At 44.0% G+C, this 18077-nt stretch overlaps 1 protein-coding gene and 1 non-coding gene across 10 annotated transcripts in view; both read right to left on the bottom strand.

The window, feature by feature from the left end:
* Positions 1-18077, bottom strand: part of B3GNT2 (UDP-GlcNAc:betaGal beta-1,3-N-acetylglucosaminyltransferase 2) — a 238288-nt gene that overhangs the window by 155229 nt on the left and 64982 nt on the right. For all 9 annotated transcript variants that reach the window (XR_010115718.1, XR_010115715.1, XR_010115717.1 and 6 more), the window contains exons 2-3: positions 6708-6774; positions 3271-3366 (exon numbers count right to left, since the gene is read on the bottom strand). The gene's annotated coding sequence lies outside the window, so the exon portion shown is untranslated. The remainder of the gene's footprint in view (positions 1-3270; positions 3367-6707; positions 6775-18077) is intronic.
* LOC129463347 (small nucleolar RNA U13) lies at positions 14082-14185 on the bottom strand. Its single transcript, XR_008651135.1, has one exon. It is a non-coding gene; the product is annotated as a small nucleolar RNA U13 (small nucleolar RNA).

Here is an 18077-nt window from a genome sequence, read left to right on the forward strand (position 1 = left end):
AGACTACAATTCATCATGAGATTTGAGCAGGGACAGACATCCAAAATATATCATTCTGCCCCAGCCCCTCCCAGATCTTGTGTCCTCACATTGTAAAATAAAATCATGCCTTCCCAATAGTTCCCCAAAGTCTTAACTCATTCTAGCACTAACTCAAAAGTCCAAAGTCCAAATTCTCATCTAAGAAAAGGCAAGTCCCTTCCATCTGTGAACCTATAAAATTAAAAAGAAGTTATTTACTTCCAAGATACAATGGGGGCATAGGCATTGTGTAAATACTCCCATTCCAAAAGGGAGAAATCAGCCAAAAGAAAGGGGCTACAGAGCCCGTGCAAATCCAAAACCTAGCAGGGCAGTCATTAAATCGTAAGCCTCCAAAATAATCTCCTTTGACTCCATGTCCCGCATCCAAAGCACACTGGTGTGAGGGCTGGGCTCTCAAGGCCTTGAGCAGCTCCACCTCTGTGGCTTTACAGGGTCCAGCCCCTGAAGCTGCTCTAACAGGTTGTTGAGAGCCTGAAGCTTTTCCAGGCACAAGGTGCAAGCTGCTGGTGGATCTATCATTCTTGGATCTGGAGGGCAGTGGCCCCCTTCTCACGACGCCACTAGGCAGTGCCCCAGTGGAGACTGTGTAGGGGCTCCAACCCCACATTTCCCCTCCACACTGCCCCAGTAGATGTTCTCTGTGGGGCTCTGCCCCTGCAGTAGTCTTCTGACTGGGCACCTGGGCTTTTCCTACATTCTCTGAAATCTAGGTAGAGGGTGCCAAGCCTCATTCACTCTTGCACTCTGTGCACCCGCAGGCTTAACACCATGTGGAAGCCACCAAGGCTTACAGAGACTTGTATTCTCCAAAGTGACAGCATGAGAAGTATCTGGGGCCCTTTGAGCCAAGGCTGGAGCTAGAGCAGCCAGGATGTGGAAAGGAGTGTCCCAAGGCTGCATAGAACAGCAGGGCCCTGGGCCTGGCCCCCAGAACCATTTAGTCCTTCTAGGCCTCAGAGGGTGTGATGGGAGGGGTTGCCTGAAGGTCTCTGAAATGCCTTCAAGGCCTTTTTCCCATTGTCTTGGCTATTAACACTTGGCTCTTTTTCAGTCATGCAAATCTCTCTAGCAAGTGGTTGCTCCACAGCCTGCTTGAACTCCCCTCCAGAAAAAGCATTTTCTTTCTCTGCCACATGATCAGGCTGCAAATTTTCTCTATGCTCTGTCTCCCTTTTAAATATAGGTTCCAACTTTAAGTCATTTACTTGCTTCTACATTTGAGTGTAGCTAGGCTGTTAGAAGCCACCAGGCTACCTCTTGAATGCCTTGCTCCTTAGAAATTTCCTCTGCCAGATACCCTAAATCATCTCTCTTTAATTCAAACTTCTACACATTCCTAGAGCATGAACAGAATGCAGCCAAGCTCTTTGCTAAGGCATAACAGGCACAACCTTTGCTTCAAGTCCCAATAAGTTCCTCATTTCCATGTAAGACCTTGTCAGCCTGGATTTCACTGTCCATATCACTATCAGCATTTTGGTCACAATCATTTAACCAGTCTCTAAGAAGTTCCAAACTTTTCCTTATCCTCCTGTCTTCTTCTAAGCCCTCCAAATTCTTCCAACCTCTGCCTGTTACCCAGCTCCAAAGCTGCTTTCACATTTTCAGGTATCTTTATAGCAATGCACCACCCCAACTACCAATTGTCTGTATTAAGCCATTCTTGCATTACTATAAAGAAATACCTAAGGCTGCGTCACTTATAAGAAGAAACGGTTTGATTGGCTCAGGGTTCTGAGGTTTTACAGGAAACATAGTTCTGTCATCTGCTTCTGGGGAGGCCTCTGGAACCTTTATTCATGGCACAAGATGAAGCAGGAGCAGGCACTTCACATGGTAAAAGTAAGAGCAAGAGAAAGTTGGAGGGAGGTGCCACACACTTTTAAATGACCACATCTCTTGAGAACTCACTCACTATCACAAAGACATCACCAAGAAATGAGGGATCTGCCCCCACGACCCAAATGCCTCCCACTAGGCCTCACCTCCAGCATTGCAGATTACAATTCAACATGAGGTTTGCGTGGAGACAAACATCCAAACTATATTAACGAGACATACTTATATATAACAAATGCCATTTGTTGTTCATCTGAAATTCAAATTCAACTGGGCATCATGCATTTTCATTTACTAAATCTGGTAACCTCACATGGGAATCACTAAGGCCAGCCAGATTCAATGGGAGAATTCAATCCACCTCTTGATGAGGGAATGACAAGGTCACATTGCAGAAAGGTATGGGGGATGGGAGACATTGTGGCCATCTTTGGAAAATATAATCTGCCACATGTTGCCAAGGAGGTCCTCATAGAGTTAAGGTTAAAGCCTTTCATGGCTTTCCATTACCTAAAAGATGACATTTAAGTTTCATGGCCTGAAGGAATAGAATTGCAAGAAAAGATCTGCTTTTATCTCTTTTTTCCTTCACTTGGAGCTTTGAGGAACCGTCCTCAGATAATAGGTCTAAATCCTATTGCCAGCAGGCATTTGTCTCTGCCAGCTCTGTAACCAAAATTAACTATACATTAAGAAAAACAGCCTGTAATCCCAGCACTTTGGGAAGCCAAGGTGGGCAGATCACTTGAGGTCAGAAGTTCAAGACCAGCCTGGCCAACATGGTGAAACCCCATCTCTACTAAAAATACAAAAATTAGCTAGGCATGGTGGTGGGTGCCTGTAATCCCAGCTACTTTGGAGGCTGAGGCAGGAGAATCACTTGAACCTGGCAGGCAGAGGTTTAAATGAGCCGAGATTGCACCCCTGCACTACAGCCTGGGCAACAGAGCGAGACTTAGTCTCAAAAAACAAATAAACAACAACAAAAACAGATAATCCATAGCACCATCATAGACCATGTTTCTTCTAAAGTAAAGCCTCCTGAAGTGACAGTATACTGGGGACACATTGAATAATCAGGGAACTTATGCGAGGGGCAAACGGTTTCCCATCTGTGGCTCCCAGAGGTCCAGCTTAGCAAGAGAGACTCCTGTGCACAGCTCCCTATAATCCAACATAAGGACACACTGAAGGAATGAGCAATGTTTCATGAAGACAGAGATTAACCCTTCTCACCAACACTGAGCATATGTATACTTTATATAACAGTTGAAGCTATCAGCTTGTTGGGAGATACAGGTGTTTATTAGCAGAATTTTCATGCTGCTAATAAAGATATACTCAAGACTGGGCAATTTACGAAAGAAAGAGGTTTAATGTACTTACAGTTCCACATGGCTGGGGAGGCCTCACAATCACGGCAGAAGGCAAGGAGGAGCAAGTCACGTCTTAGGTAGATGGCGGCAGGCAAAGAGAGACAACCTGTGCAGAAAAACTCCTCTTTATAAAACCATCAGATCTCGTGAGACTTATTCACTATCACGAGAACAGCATGAGAAAGAACTGCCCCCATGATTCAATTACCTCCCACTGAGTCCCTCCTACAACACATAGAGATGTAGGAGTTACCATTCAAGCTGAGATTTAGGTGCAGAAAACTCTGTCAGGCCTGCAAGGGTGAGGCCAAGTTTCTACATGAAGGTGTGGTCAGTCCCAATGTCAAGCTCTAGACAGCCTGGAGAAGAGTATGTTCCCTCATTCTCATGTTGCACCCAGGTGTCCAAATGTCCTCGGAACCCAGGAGTGTGCTCTTCAGTGGACAGTGTTAAGATGGCATGCCCATGTGGAGACCAGTCAGGAGCGACGAAACAAGGACATTTCCAAATCAAAAGTGACTTTGATCTAATTAATCACTTCACTGAGACTTATGATGTATTCTGTGCTTCTTTTCCTTATTTTGGACAAGTGTGAAGAGGGGGCTGGGACCAAGAGGGGAGACAGCAAGTTCATCATGAAATGTTAAGTGAAAATAGATAGGATATTAAACTAGATCATAGACACACACACACACACACAGAGATACTAAACTAGATCATCATACACACACACACACACACACACATATATATATATGCACATACACATACATTCTGTGATGGTTAATTTTATGTCTCAGTTTGACTGGGCTTAGGAATGTATAGCTAACTGGTAAAACATTCTCTCTGGGTGTGTCTGTGAGAATGTTTCTGGAAGAGATTAGCATCAGGATCAGCAGACTGAGTAAAGAAGATACCCTCACCAATGTGGGTGGGCATGATCCAATCTGTTGAGAACCCAAATAGAATGAAAAGGCGGAGAAAGGGTGAATTCATTCTCTCAGCTAAAGTTCAGATATCCATCTTCTCAGGCCCTCAGACATCAGTGCTTCCAGTTCTTAGGCCTTCAGACTTAGACTGGGACTTGAACCATCAGCCTCCCACTTCTTAGGCCTTCAGACTCTGACCAGGATACACGCCATCCGCCACACCCCACCCTCTACCCTGTTCTTAGGTCTTTGGATTAGAACTGGGACTTATACCATTGGCTTCCCTGGTTCTCAGGCCTTTGGGCTTGGACTGGAACTACATCACCAACTCTCCTGGTCTCTGAGACAGGAAAAACCAAATTGCTTTCCCTACCCTCACACACTCACCACTCAATACTCCACCTCTAGTCACCAAAATGTGTGTCATCAGCCAATTCTCCATCAGGTGCCAACTAGGTATACACAATTTAACTCAATTCTGACATTATCTACCTGGAGTTAGCGTCAGATACCACAGGTTAAGGGCTCAGTCCCACAAGAAGTCCCAGAAGAGTGCCCCCACTTCAGATGCCAGTCACAAGTTCTCCAGGTTGTGACTGTACATCTGACCAACCAGCCATAAATTGGGAGTTTCCATTAATCCCTCCTCAGGTTCAATTAATTTGTTAGCGTGGCTTACAAAACTCAGGGAAACTATTTATGTTTACCCATTTATTATAAAGGACCTTAAAAAGGATACAGAAGAACAACCAAAGAGAATAGATGCATAGGGTGAGGTATGTAGGAAGGGGCATGGAGATTCCGTGCCCTTGTCAGCACGCCACCCTCTGGTACCTACATGTGTTCAGCAACGAGGAAGCTCTCTGAATCCCATAGTTCAGGGATTTTTATAGCAGCTTTATCACATAGGCATGATGGATTATTGACTCAGTCTCCAGTCCTTCTCACGTTCCCAGAGGATGGGGGTTGAAGCTGAAAGTTCTAAGCTTCTAATCATGGCTTGGTCTTTCTGGTGACCAAGTGACTGGTGGATAGCTTGAGCCTGGGAGCTTGAGACCAGCCTGGCCAACACGGCGAAACCCCGTCTCTACAAAAATTAGCCAGGTGTGGTAGCTTGTGTCTGTAGTCCCAGCTACTCTGGAGGCAGAGGTTGCAGCAATCAGAGATGGTGCCATTGCACTCCAGCCTATGTGACAGAGTGAGACCCTGTCTTAAAAAAAAAAAAAAAAAAAAAGTAGTCTGTTGCTTCTTTCTTTCCGTTTTGAAATAATGTTCATGTGTTTCTTATTATAAAAGTAATGTATGCTCATTGCTAATTAAAGGGAATATAGAATACACGGAGAAAATAAATCAACACGTATCTGTGTGTGTGTGTGTGTGTGTGTGTGTGTGTGTGTGTATGTATTAGGGTGACTGGATGGTGACTCCCATCCAGAAGCCCACCAAGAGTCACCTAATTAGAACAAAAGATCCTCCTATCACCCAGGAATTCCAAGGGATTGGGGGCTCTGTGCCAGGAACCAGGGACAGAGAACAAATATGTATTTCTTATTTTACCACAATGTCACAATCTACAGCTTACATATGGCAGATTATGGGACTTCTCAGCCTCCACGATCACGTGAACCAATCTGTCACAATAGATATCTTCCTATATATCCATATATATCATATTGGTTCAGGCCGGGCGTGGAGGCTCACGCCTGTAGTCCCAGCACTTTGAGAGGCCGAGACAGGCACATCACTCAAGGTCAGGAGTTCAAGACCAGCCTGGCCAACATGGTGAAACCCTGTCTCTACTAAAAATAAAAAATTAGCCAGACATGGTGGTGAGCACCTGTAATCCCAGATACTCGGGAGGCTTAGGCAGGAGAATTGCTTGAACCTGGCAGGCAGAGGTTGCAGTGAGCTGAGATCATGCCACCGCACTCCAGCCTGGGCGACAGAGCAAGACTCTATCTCAGAAATAAATAAATTAATTAACATATATATCATATAGGTTCTGTTAATTTGGAGAACCCTAATACATACAAACACACACACACACACACACACACACGTGTTGATTTATTTTCTCCGTGTATTCTATATTCCCTTTAATTAGCAATGAGCATACATTACTTTTATAATAAGAAACACATGAACATTATTTCAAAACAGAAAGAAGCAACAGACTATTTTTTTTTTTTTTTTTAAGACAGGGTCTCACTCTGTCACATAGGCTGGAGTGCAATGGCACCAGCTCTGATTGCTGCAACCTCTGCCTCCATAGTAGCTGGGACTACAGACACAAGCTACCACACCTGGCTAATTTTTGTAGAGACGGGGTTTCGCCATGTTGGCCAGGCTGGTCTCAAGCTCCCAGCCTCAAGCTATCCACTGCCTTGGACTCCCAAAGTGCCGGGATTACAGGTGTGAGCCACCGTGCCCAGCTGAGCAACAGACTATTGATGGAATTCCAAGTTAAAGAGAACACAAACTAAAAAGGTATTAGTGCCAGTCATAGCTGATTACTTACCTAGCTGCCATTTCTTCTTCCTTCTTGTAGGCAGAAACCTGATTTGATCCAGGGTCAGTATGCACAACTGAAAAAGATTAATCATAATTAGTCCAAAGCTCATCCTCATTGTCAGTAATTGGTTGGTCTAAGGGTAGTCACATGACTTAGTTCTGGCTAGTAAAACACAAGTGGGGCCAGGCACGGTGGCTCACACCTGCAATCCTAGCACTTTGGGAGGCTGAGGCAGGTGGATTGCCTGAGCTCAGGAGTTTGAGACCAGCCTGGGCAACACAGTGAAACCCCATCTCTATTAAAATACAAGAAATTAGCCAGGCATGGTAGTGTGTGCCTGTAGTCCCAGCTAGTCAGGAGGCTGAGGCAGAAGAGTTGCTTGAACCTGGGAGGTGGAGGTTGCAGTGAGCCAAGATCGCACCACTGCACTCCAGCCTGGGCCACAGAGCGAGACTTTGTCTCAAAACAAAACAAAACAAAACAAAACAAAACAAAACAAAACACAAGTGGACACCTACTCATAGCTGTTAGGGAAGATTTTACTCATTTGTTAAAAATAAGAGAAAGAATCACAAGAGGAAAAGGTCCACTATATCCTCCTCCTTAACCATCTTGTTAGGGTGCTGTCATGTGAAGATAATACTCAGTGCTACAGCAGCCATCTGATGGCCGCCGGGGAGATTTGTCAACATGCCGAGATGGCAGAAAGAAAAGTGAGAAGGCTTCTGGTCTCCAATGACGCTACTGAGCCACCTGATTAACCCCAAAACTGCCCACTACTAACCAGACTTGTTATACAAAATAACTGTATTGTTTGCTTGTTTGTTTGTTTGTTTGTTTGTTTTGAGACATGGTCTCACTCTGTTGCCCAAGCTGTGGTGTGATCACAGCTCACTGCAGCCTCAACCTCCCAGGCTCAAGCGATCCTCCTGCCTCAGGCTCCTGAGTAGCTGGGACCATGGGCACATGCCACCATGCATGGCTACTTTTTTTGTTTGTTATAGAGACAAGGTCTCACTTTGTTGCCCAGGCTGGTCTCGAACTCCTGGACTCAAGCAAACCTCCTGCCTCAGCCTCCCAAGGTGCTGGGATTACAGGCATGAGTCACCATGCCCAGCCCAAAAACTGTATATTGTTGAAACTATTTTAGTTGATATTATATTACCTGCGGCCAAATACATCCCCGAAAATGTTCACTATCAGGAGACAAGATTACTAACCAACAGTTAAGGACATCTTCAGATGGTTGAAGGCACAAGAAGAGGTAGGCATACTGAGTGGAACAGGTTAGACACGATATTCAAGATATTTAACAGCTGGTCCCTCATGGGCACAAAATACTCTGAAAGGGGACCAGCCCAGTCAGAATGGACCCCAGTTATAAATGATGTGCCCATGCCAATGTATCCTAGCTGAATATCAGCCTTAGGGTAGTTACAAAAGACAAAACAGGGGGCTCAATTAACCCTATGTTTGGGGATAAATTTTCTTGGACCAGATTCCACCTACGATGTGCCTCTTTTGAAAGTCCTGCCTCTACCTTCTGAAGTCAAGCCTCTATCAGCTTTAAGCAGATCCGGGGCTGGCTCACTGCAAAAGACAGTGCCTGGAAGTTGGCAGTTTACACTCTGAACTGATATTAGTATTGTTGCTATGGTGGTAGTGGTTTTGAACTTTCTTTTTAAATTGAAAGAGTAATACATGATCTCAGTATAAAAATATAAACTTTAAAGAGAAGCATAAAATAAAAAGTAAGTCTCCCTTCCGTCCTGGTACTCCTAGCCTCATTCCCCAGAGGTACCTTATTAAAAATTTGTTGCATACACTTGCATAAATTTTCTGTATTTACACAAATGTATATATGCGTATATTTTTTAACACACAAACAGGAGCCTACTTAGAAATGTTTATGTACTTTGCTATTCCTATTCACTATTTCTTTTTTTTCTTTTTTTTTTTTTTTTTGAGACAGAGTCTTGCTCTGTCACTCAGGCTGGAGTGCAGTGGTGCAATCTCGGCTTACTGCAAGCTCCGCCATTCTCCTGCCTCAGCCTCCAGAGTAGCTGGGACTATAGTCGCCCGCCACCATGCCCGGCTAATTTTTTGTATTTTTTAGAAGAGACGGGGTTTCACCATGTTAGCTGGGATGGTCTCTATCTCCTGACCTCGTGATCCGCCTGCCTTGGCCTCCCAAGGCAGAGGGATTACAGGCGTGAGCCACCGTGCCCAGCCCCTATTCACTATTTCTTAGATCTTAGTCCATATCTGCATATAAATCCACTTCTTTTTATTTACAACTGCACAGTATTTTATTGTATGGATGTAACATAATTTATTTAATGAGTCCTCTATTGATTAACATTTAGGGTGTTCACTATTACAAACAATGCTGCAATAAACACTGTATCAATTAGTGTTTTAGAATGAAAATAACAGAACACCCAACTATAAGTAAACCATAGGATTTATTATCTTACATAACAAGAGATCTGCAGCTAGGTGGTCCCAGGATGAGTTAATTTAGTGGTCCAACAATATCATTAAGGGACCAAGTGTTTTCCATATTTCTCTTGCCATCTTCAGAGTGTTTGATTTTTTGCCCTGGGTTTGGAAGTAAGATGGCGTGTACTGTTCCAGCCATCCCAGCATGATTCAGCTCTGTTCAAAGACAAGAAATCAATTTCTTCTCTCACATCTCTTTTTCTCAGGGAAGAAAACTTTTCCCAGAAGTCCTGCCACAGACTTCCCTTCACAAATCATTAGCTAGAACATACCCATCCATAAACCAATCACTGTTAAAGAGGGAAATAATTACTCTTATTGGCTTATACCAGTTAAGATTAATCCCTGGAGCTGTGGAAGAACATGCTTGTCCTGATCACAGAACATCCTGATACCTGAAGAAACTCAAGGTCCTTGGCAAGAAGAAAGGATGAAATGTCTGTTGGGTAGCAACCAAGAGGGTCTTCTACAAATACCATCTTTATGTATATACGCAAGTATATGCATAGGACAAAGTCCTTGAAATAGACTTGCTGGATCAAAAGAGTATGTTCATTTTAAATGTTGATAGGCATCAGTGGATGAATGGTGTACTCGTTCATTTTCATCCTGCTATGAAGAATTACCTGGGACTGGGTAATTTATAAAGAAAGAGAGGTTTGGCCGGGCACGGTGGCTCACGCCTGTAATCCCAGCACTTTGGGAGGCCAAGGTGGGCAGATCACCTAAGGTTGGGAGTTGGAGACCAGCCTGACCAACATGGAGAAACTCTATCTCTACTAAAAATACAAAATTAGCCAGGCATGGTGGTGCATGCCTGTAATCCCAGCTACTTGGGAGGCTGAGGCAGGAGAATCCCTTGAACTTGGGAGGCAAAGGTTGCCATGAGCTGAGATCGAGCCATTGCACTCCAGCCTGGGCAACAAGAGTGAAACTCTGTCTCAGAACAAAACAAACAAACAAAAAAAGAGGTTTAATGGACGCACACATGGCTGGGGAGGCCTCACAAACATGGCAGAAGGTGAAGGAGGAGCAAAGGCACATCTTACATGGTGGCAAGAAAACATACGCAGGGGAACTGCCCTTTATAAAACCATCAGATCTTGTGAGACTTATTCACTATCACAAGGACAGCATGGGGAAAACCTGCCCCCATGATTCAATTACCTTCTACTGGGTCCCTCCCACGACATGTGGGGATTATGGGAGCTACAATTCAAAATGAGATTTGGGTGGGGACACAGCAAAACCATAACAAATGGATAAACAAAATGTGGTATATACATAAAAGGGAATATTCAGCCTTAAAAAGAAATGAAATTCAGACACATGCAACAACATGGACAGACTGAAGATATTCTACCGAGTGAAATAAGCCAGATGCAAAAGGACAAATATTGTACATTTCTACTTACATGAGTAGAATAGTTAAATTCATACAGACAGAAAGTAGAATAGTGACTGCCAATGGTTGTAGGGGGAAGAAATTGGGAAGATGAAAAACTTCTAGAGATGGATGATGGTAATAATAGCACAACAATGTCAATGTGCATAATACTATTGAACCATATGCTTAAAATGGTTAAAATGGTAAATTTTAAGTTATGTATAAATTTACCACAATTAAAAAAATAATGTTGCTAGATATTGCAAAAATGTCCCAAAGAGATTTTAACATTTAACTCTGTCACCCCTAGTGGATAGGGCAGTGCCTGGGTTCCCTACAATGTTTTGACTCCAGTGCAAACTCAAGGGTCCCCAAGTGGTAGCACAGAAGGTATTGATGGATATAAGAGACCAGCAGTCCCTTTATTAGATCAGTAGCAGAAAAATCTGGTTTTAGAAGTAAAAGAAGACTCTCCAGGAGGGGAGGCAGTCTTCTTTTTATTTCTCGAGTTTCAACCATCTCTCTTTCCCTTTATTACTTCTACCCCATCATGGTGGCTCCAAGACTCTGCTGTTCCCCTTTAGCTCTGTGAGTTAAGTGAGGACAATAATCTAGTCCCCTGCTTTCCCTTAAGAAAAATCATCCAAAAATTGGAAATTCAGCACAAAGATTACCGCATGCCCTTTCAAAGCCACATGACTGACTATTGTGTAACAACCTTCCTAACACTCATCTGCTTTTCTAAGGGATATAACTTCATTTGACCTACTTATTATTTTTTTTCATAGAGACAAGGTCCTACTTTGTTACCCAAGCTGAAGTGCAGTGGCAAAATCATAGCTCACTGCAGCCTTAGACCCCTGGGCTCAAGTGATCCTCCCACCTTGGCCTCTCAAAGTATTGGGATTACAGGGGTGAGCCACCATGCCTGGCCTCTTGACTTACTATTTGCAGTTGATCAGGCTAAGTTCTGAAAAGCTAGATTTAATCTATAAAATATTAATATGTTTTGCAAAGTTTTTTTTTTTTTTCTGGTGGAGAAGTAAATGATTTCTCTCCGGTAGAAAAGATAAGCCCAAAGGTTACAGTTATTGCTCTGTCAGGACCTGTTTTGTATCTGACTCTGCCATCTTTCTGCATTCTTCTTTTCACCGACTACATATAAACTTTGAACTGGTGTTGCCATCTTGCTGGTGTCCTCATTAGAGAGCTAAACACATCTTTGACAAGGGCTCACTTATGTTACATTCTTAACTATTTGAAAATTATATTTGACATCCTTAACACAGTTGTAGCAGGCTTTCAAAATGACTTTGCCAAATATGAAAGAATGGGAATAAACAGAAGAAATTTTAAAAGTATAAAAAAACCATCTCATCCATCCAGCTGCCCACTCACACGCTCAGACATCTCTAAAGTTAGACCATGAAGCAGATCAGAATTTGCTTTGAAGCCATTTTGAAATCTGGGGTTTGACTTTTCCCCCAGAGGATAGGCAGGACTGTCGAGGATAGCTGTGGGCATGTCCTCCCTCTTCTGGACCCCCCCCTACTGCCCCCCAACCCCCCACCCCCATCCCCTACTTGGATGGGACTTGATCTCTTCCAGTGCCCAAGAGTACAACCACGCCCTTACTCCTCCACGTGACTCAGATCTGACAGCTGGGAAGTCCTCAGCCTCAGCAAGTTGCCCTTTCTGTTAACCTTTGCATCTAAATAGCTCAAGCTATGCATTCCTGGGGTTTTGTTCTGGTGGCCAGCTCCCACTCCCATTTCCTATTCCCACTGAATTCCTGTGCCTTGCACTATGGCTGTTCCCTTGTCTTGGTCCTACCACTGGACCCTAGATCCCTCTTGATTTCTTGGAGCCATAACTTGCCCAAAGCAGTTGTGTGCAGCAGATATCTATAAAGCTTTGGAGAGGCGTTCTTCACAGCACTGCACAGCCACCATTTTCTTATTGACTGCTAGAATCCAGAAGCATCCCTGCCGTTTTGCATGTTTTGCTGGTTCTCCCTTCTCAGGCCTCACACTGGGCTACCTGCACATTAAGTCAACCCCTCCACCTTCCTTTGTCTAAACCAAGCTTGTCCAACCCGTGGCCCAGGATGGCTTTGAATGTGGCCCAACACAAATTCGTAAACTTTCTTTTTTTTTTTTCCTTCAAGAACCGAACAGTAGTGAAAATGTTCATAAACTTTCTTAAAACATTATGTGATTTTTTTTTGAGTTTTTTTTTTTTTAAGTTCATCAGCATCATCAGTGTTAGTGTATTTTATATGTGGCCCAAGGCAATTCTTCTTCTTCCAATGTGGCCCAGAGAAGCCAAAAGTTTGGACACCCCTGCAAACCTTTCCACAGTCCCTCCCTTCTCTTCCCTGACCCTCTTTCCAGAACTATCTCCAGGAATTCAATATTCATCCCACCTTACTGGGCAGGACAATTCAAAATTATCTCCCAAAGGTCTCACATCCAAATACCCTCTTTGTGCAGCCCATTCTGCCCTGAAGCTGAGTCTCACCGTCAGCAACCCTAGGGGCCAGCAAGGTAATTTTCTAAACTAAGAACCATTTCCCCTCAACGTAAGACATTTCTCTTAGTAAGAAGCAAAATGTTCTCCCACCACATGTGAAAGAATACAAATATATGGCAAAATGGAGGAAGAGAAGAAGAATTTTTTTTTTAGTGTCACATAGCTCCCTGGGAAACTGCCTTTAATTTATCATATTTATACTCTCTCTCAGAGCCCCAAAAAGAACTGGATTAAGAATTTCCCATGGCGAGGTGCTGTGGCTTGCACCTATAACCCCAGCACTTTGGGAGGCCAAGGAAAGCGGATCACCTGAGGTCAGGAGTTTGAGACCAGCCTGGACAACATGGTGAAACCCCTTCTCTACTAAAAATACAAAAATTAGCCGGGTGTGGTGGCGCGCACCTATAATCCCAGCTATTCGGGAGGCTGAGGCATGAGAACTGCCTGAACCCAGGAGGTGGAGGTTGCAGTGAGCCAAGATCGCACCATTGCACTCCAGCCTGGGTGACAGACTGAGGCTCTGTCCAGAAAAAAAAAAAAAAAAAAAAAAAGAATTTCCCTCTAGGGAAGATGAGGTTTTCCCAAAGGCAAGGCAAACCTTTTTGGCACAGGTAATTTGTGTCCTAGTCCACTCATGTAGTCTAAGGGCTCTTAGCTGGGGACCCTCGGGAGATGCTGTCAGCGGCTACTGCAGTAGTCAGCACTGAAGCAGCTGCATGAAACTTGCTGAGCCAGCAAAATGCCCCTGTAGTGGGTGTCAATTCATCATCCCCACTTTTCAGCCGGCAAAGAAATCCAGAAACAGTTAAGCTGCATGTTGCGATTTCTTAAAATAGAACTTCCTAGTTTTGAGTTTCATCAAGCCTTCCATTGGTTTTACAGTATTATGCATATGTCCTTCCCTCTCACATTGATTCTCCTTTTAATTATATTTTCTTCCTCTTTTTTTTTCTTTTTCACATCAGATGGGTAATGTGCCGATGCCATAACAAGGTTTGAGGGAGGCACAGCTCACACAGGAATGCGAAAACCCAGGCATGATGCTTATGAACTACAGAAGGATCACGTTGTCCCAATGTTCACACTACTTTTAGGAGATTGCCCTCTGTGTGGAAAAGCAGGCCTAAGAAAGCTCTATGTTAATTTCATTGCTGACTTTGATAACGGAGGCCACCAGACTGTAATTAGTCAGCTGTCAACTTGGGCTGTCGTAACAAAACACTATAGGCTGAGTGTTTAAACAGGAATTTACTTCTCATAGTTCTGGAGGCTGGAAGTCCAAGATCAAGGTGCCAGCAAGTAGGTTTCATTCTGAAGCCTCTTCTCTTGGCTCACAGGCAGCCATCATCTTGCTGTGGGCTCACATGACTCTTTGTAGTAGGAGAGCAAACTCTCTGGTGTCTCTTCTTATAAAGATGCCAATCTCATTATGAAGGCCCCATCCTCATGAGCTCATCTAACCCTAATTATCTCCAAAACAAAATACTACCGTATTGGGGGTTAGAGCTTCAACATGTGAATTTGGGGTCGGGGGTACAATTCAGTCCACAGCATAGGGTCTGTTTCCCAGTCTCAGCCTTTGGGGCAGTATCTTCAATTTCCAATCACATGATGTGAATTGACGACCAAGGCCACAAGTTATGACTTAAACTCCACAGTTTCCCTCTTACATTCCATTACTAGAAACAAGGAAGCATTTTAAAAACTATTACCCTAGTTTTTTGCAGTCCTCTTAAAATACTTTACCAGAATAGTAGATAGTAGCATTCTTTTGTATTTTGAAGTTTCTGCAGCATGGTCTTCTAAAGAAAAAGAGCTTCGGGCCAGGCGCAGTGGTTCATGCCTGTAATCCCAGCACTTTGGGAGACCAAGGCGGGCGGATCACCTGAGGTCAGGAGTTCAAGACCAGCCTGGCCAACATGGTGAAACCCCATCTCTACTGAAAATACAAAAAAAAAAAAAGAAAAAAATTAGCAGGTGGGCCAGGTGCGGTAGCTCACTCCTGTAATCCCAGCACTTTGGGAGGCTGAGGCAGGCAGGTCATGATGTCAGGAGTTCGAGACCAGCCCGGCCATCATAGTGAAACTCCGTCTCTACTAAAAATACAAAAAATTAGCCAGGCATGATGGCGGGCGCCTATAATCCCAGCTATTCAGGAGGCTGAGGCAGGAGAATTGCTTGAACTCGGGAGGCAGAGGTTGCAGTGAGCCGAGATTGTGCCACTGCACTCCAGCCCGGGCGACAGTGCAAGACTCCGTCTCAAAAAAAAAAAAAAATTAGCCAGGCATGGTGGCAGGTGCCCGTAATCCCAGCTACTCGGGAGGCTGAGGCAGGAGAATTGCTTGAACCCGGGACGCAGAGGTTGCAGTGAGCCAAGTTAGTGCCATTGCACTACAGCCTGGGCAACAGGAACAAAAACTCGGTCTCAAACAAAGAAAAAAAAAAGAGCTTCATACTAGATAAAGGATGAAGATGACAGTAATTTCCTCTTTGTCACGATCTAAAAACATCACAAAATGCTACATGTTAAAATACATTAAAAATACACGACTTTCTTTCCACCCTTTGATATTTTCATTTATGAGCTATGATTCATAAGAATGCTCTGTCGCAGGAAAAGCACAAAAATCAAATTCATTGTGGCATGTTTATGATTACTACTAGAAAAATATATGGTGTTGATTCTCTAGGTGATTCTTATTCCTTTGGTCTTTTTCTTCTTTCCTCTTCCCTGTGTTGTTACAGTATGGATTGTACAATCATTTACAGAACAACAGTAAATAATGTCAGCTAACATTTGGTGAATTCTTAACATGCGCCAGCCGCTTGCCCAGTGTTTTACCTTCCCTCTCTCTTTTAATCCTCCCGAAAGCCTCATGAGGTAGATATTATTATCCATGAAACACAAAAAATATTAAATGTTAAGTACGTATAATTGTCTCCCTGCTCTTCGCTTTCTAAGAAGGTAGATTCCTTGGAGGGTGCTTCATTTTACTTGATGGGGTGCTGCTGGGGACAGGAAGTGGAAAAGCGAAGAGAGAGAGAGAAGGCTAAATTAGAATAAAGAGATGGAGACCTGGAAGGGCTGGGGGAGGGGGGCAGATTAAGGGGTGGAAGAGGAGAGTAAGGAGAAAGTGAAGGCAAAGATGAGGAGCTGGGAGGAACCTGGCAAGGGCTGGCAGGCTCAAGAGGAGGGGAAGGTGTCATGGCCACAACACAGGCGGGGGCGGATTTGTGCGGAAATAGTGGGACATTTAGAGAGGATTTTTCAAAGTTCTGGTACATGAAATATCACTTACTCTTTCTTCCATATCTCCAGGAAAATTTCAGCATTGAATCTGCCATATTTTATCTAATCCAAGATGTGAATGACTGTAAGATAGAATCGATGGCAAGATACATCATTGTTGGGCATGGTAGTACACACCTGTAGTGCCATGACTCGGGAGGCTGAGAGAGGATGGGCTCACAAAGCCCAGGAGTTCTGGGATGTAGTGTGCTATGCTGACTGGATGTCTGCATTAAGTTTGGCATCAGTATGGTCACCTCGCAGGAGCAGAGGACCACCAGGGTGTCTAAGGAGAGGTGAACCCAGGTTGGAAACAGAGCAGGTCAAAATTCCCATGCTAATCAGTAGTGGGATGATGCCTGTGAATAAACAGACACCCCAGCCTGGAAAACTCACCTCTTAAAAAAAAAAAAAAAAAAAAAAAAAGACACATCATATTTTAGGAAGGAAGAAAGGTATGAAGGAAGAGAATTACCAATTACAAGCGCCCATCAGTTCAAAATGTGTCCCAATTTCAAAGAAATACAATATATTATACTTTACGCCTTTCACAGTCAGCTTTATATCTTTTTGTTTTGTTTTTTAATGCGTCGTTACCTGGCAAGGCCAGATCTGAGCTGCCCAGGAAGGGTCTGTTATACTTCAGTTACACCCGTTTTACAGAGGAGAAAAAGGCAAGCTGCACCTGCCTTTTCCATGTGTGAGTGTTGGGCCCTAGAGGCTGCAAATGCTTGGTTTTGCTCCTCAGTGGCCTCCACCCTGAGCTCAGTCATCCAGCTGAAAAAGACAATAGGAAGCTACCTATCTAACTAAAATTGGTATCCTTATTCAATTCGGTGGCAAATTCCTGTGATTCTGTGTTACCTTTGGCATCTTTTTTTTTTTTTTTTTTTTTTTTTTTTTTTTGAGACGGAGTCTCACTCGTCGCCCAGGCTGGAGTGCAGTGGCGCAATCTCGGCTCACTGCAAGCTCTGCCTCCCGGGTTCACGCCATTCTCCTGCCTCAGCCTCTCCGAGTAGCTGGGACTACAGGCGCCCGCCACCACGCCTGGCTAATTTTTTTTGTATTTTTAGTAGAGACGGGGTTTCACCGTGGTCTCGATCTCTGACCTCGTGATCCGCCCCCCTCGGCCTCCCAAAGTGCTGGGATTACAAGCGTGAGCCACCGCACCCGGCCTGGCATCTTTTATTTTATTGTATTTTATTTTTGAGACGGGATCTGGCTCTGTCATGCAGGCTGAAGTGCAGTGCGCTGCAACCTCCGCGTCTCAGGTTCAAGCCATCCTCTCACCTCAGCCTCTCCAGTAGCTGGGACCACAGGCACAAGCAACCACGCCCAGCTAACTTTTTGTATTTTTTGTAGAGACGGGGTTTCACCATGTTGCCCAGGCTGGTCCTGAACTCCTGGCTTCAAGTGATCCGCCCGCCTCGGTCTCCCCAAGTGTTCAGCCTGGCATTGGCATCCATTTTTAATCTTCCTCTAACACATCCAAAGTCCTTGAAAAAGCTTAAATTCTCTCTCTGGGCTTTGAGATGTAAATTTGCTATCCTGTTTCCTCTAAAACTCAATAAAGGCTCCCTTTATGTGGGACAGATAAGCTTTGATTTGTTCTATTTACAAGGCATAGTTTGAATCCAACTGTCCTTTTAAGCTAGTGAATGTTATG

The sequence above is a fragment of the Symphalangus syndactylus genome, chromosome 14, assembly GCF_028878055.3.
Source record: "Symphalangus syndactylus isolate Jambi chromosome 14, NHGRI_mSymSyn1-v2.1_pri, whole genome shotgun sequence".
In the NCBI taxonomy this organism is placed as follows: domain Eukaryota; kingdom Metazoa; phylum Chordata; class Mammalia; order Primates; family Hylobatidae; genus Symphalangus; species Symphalangus syndactylus.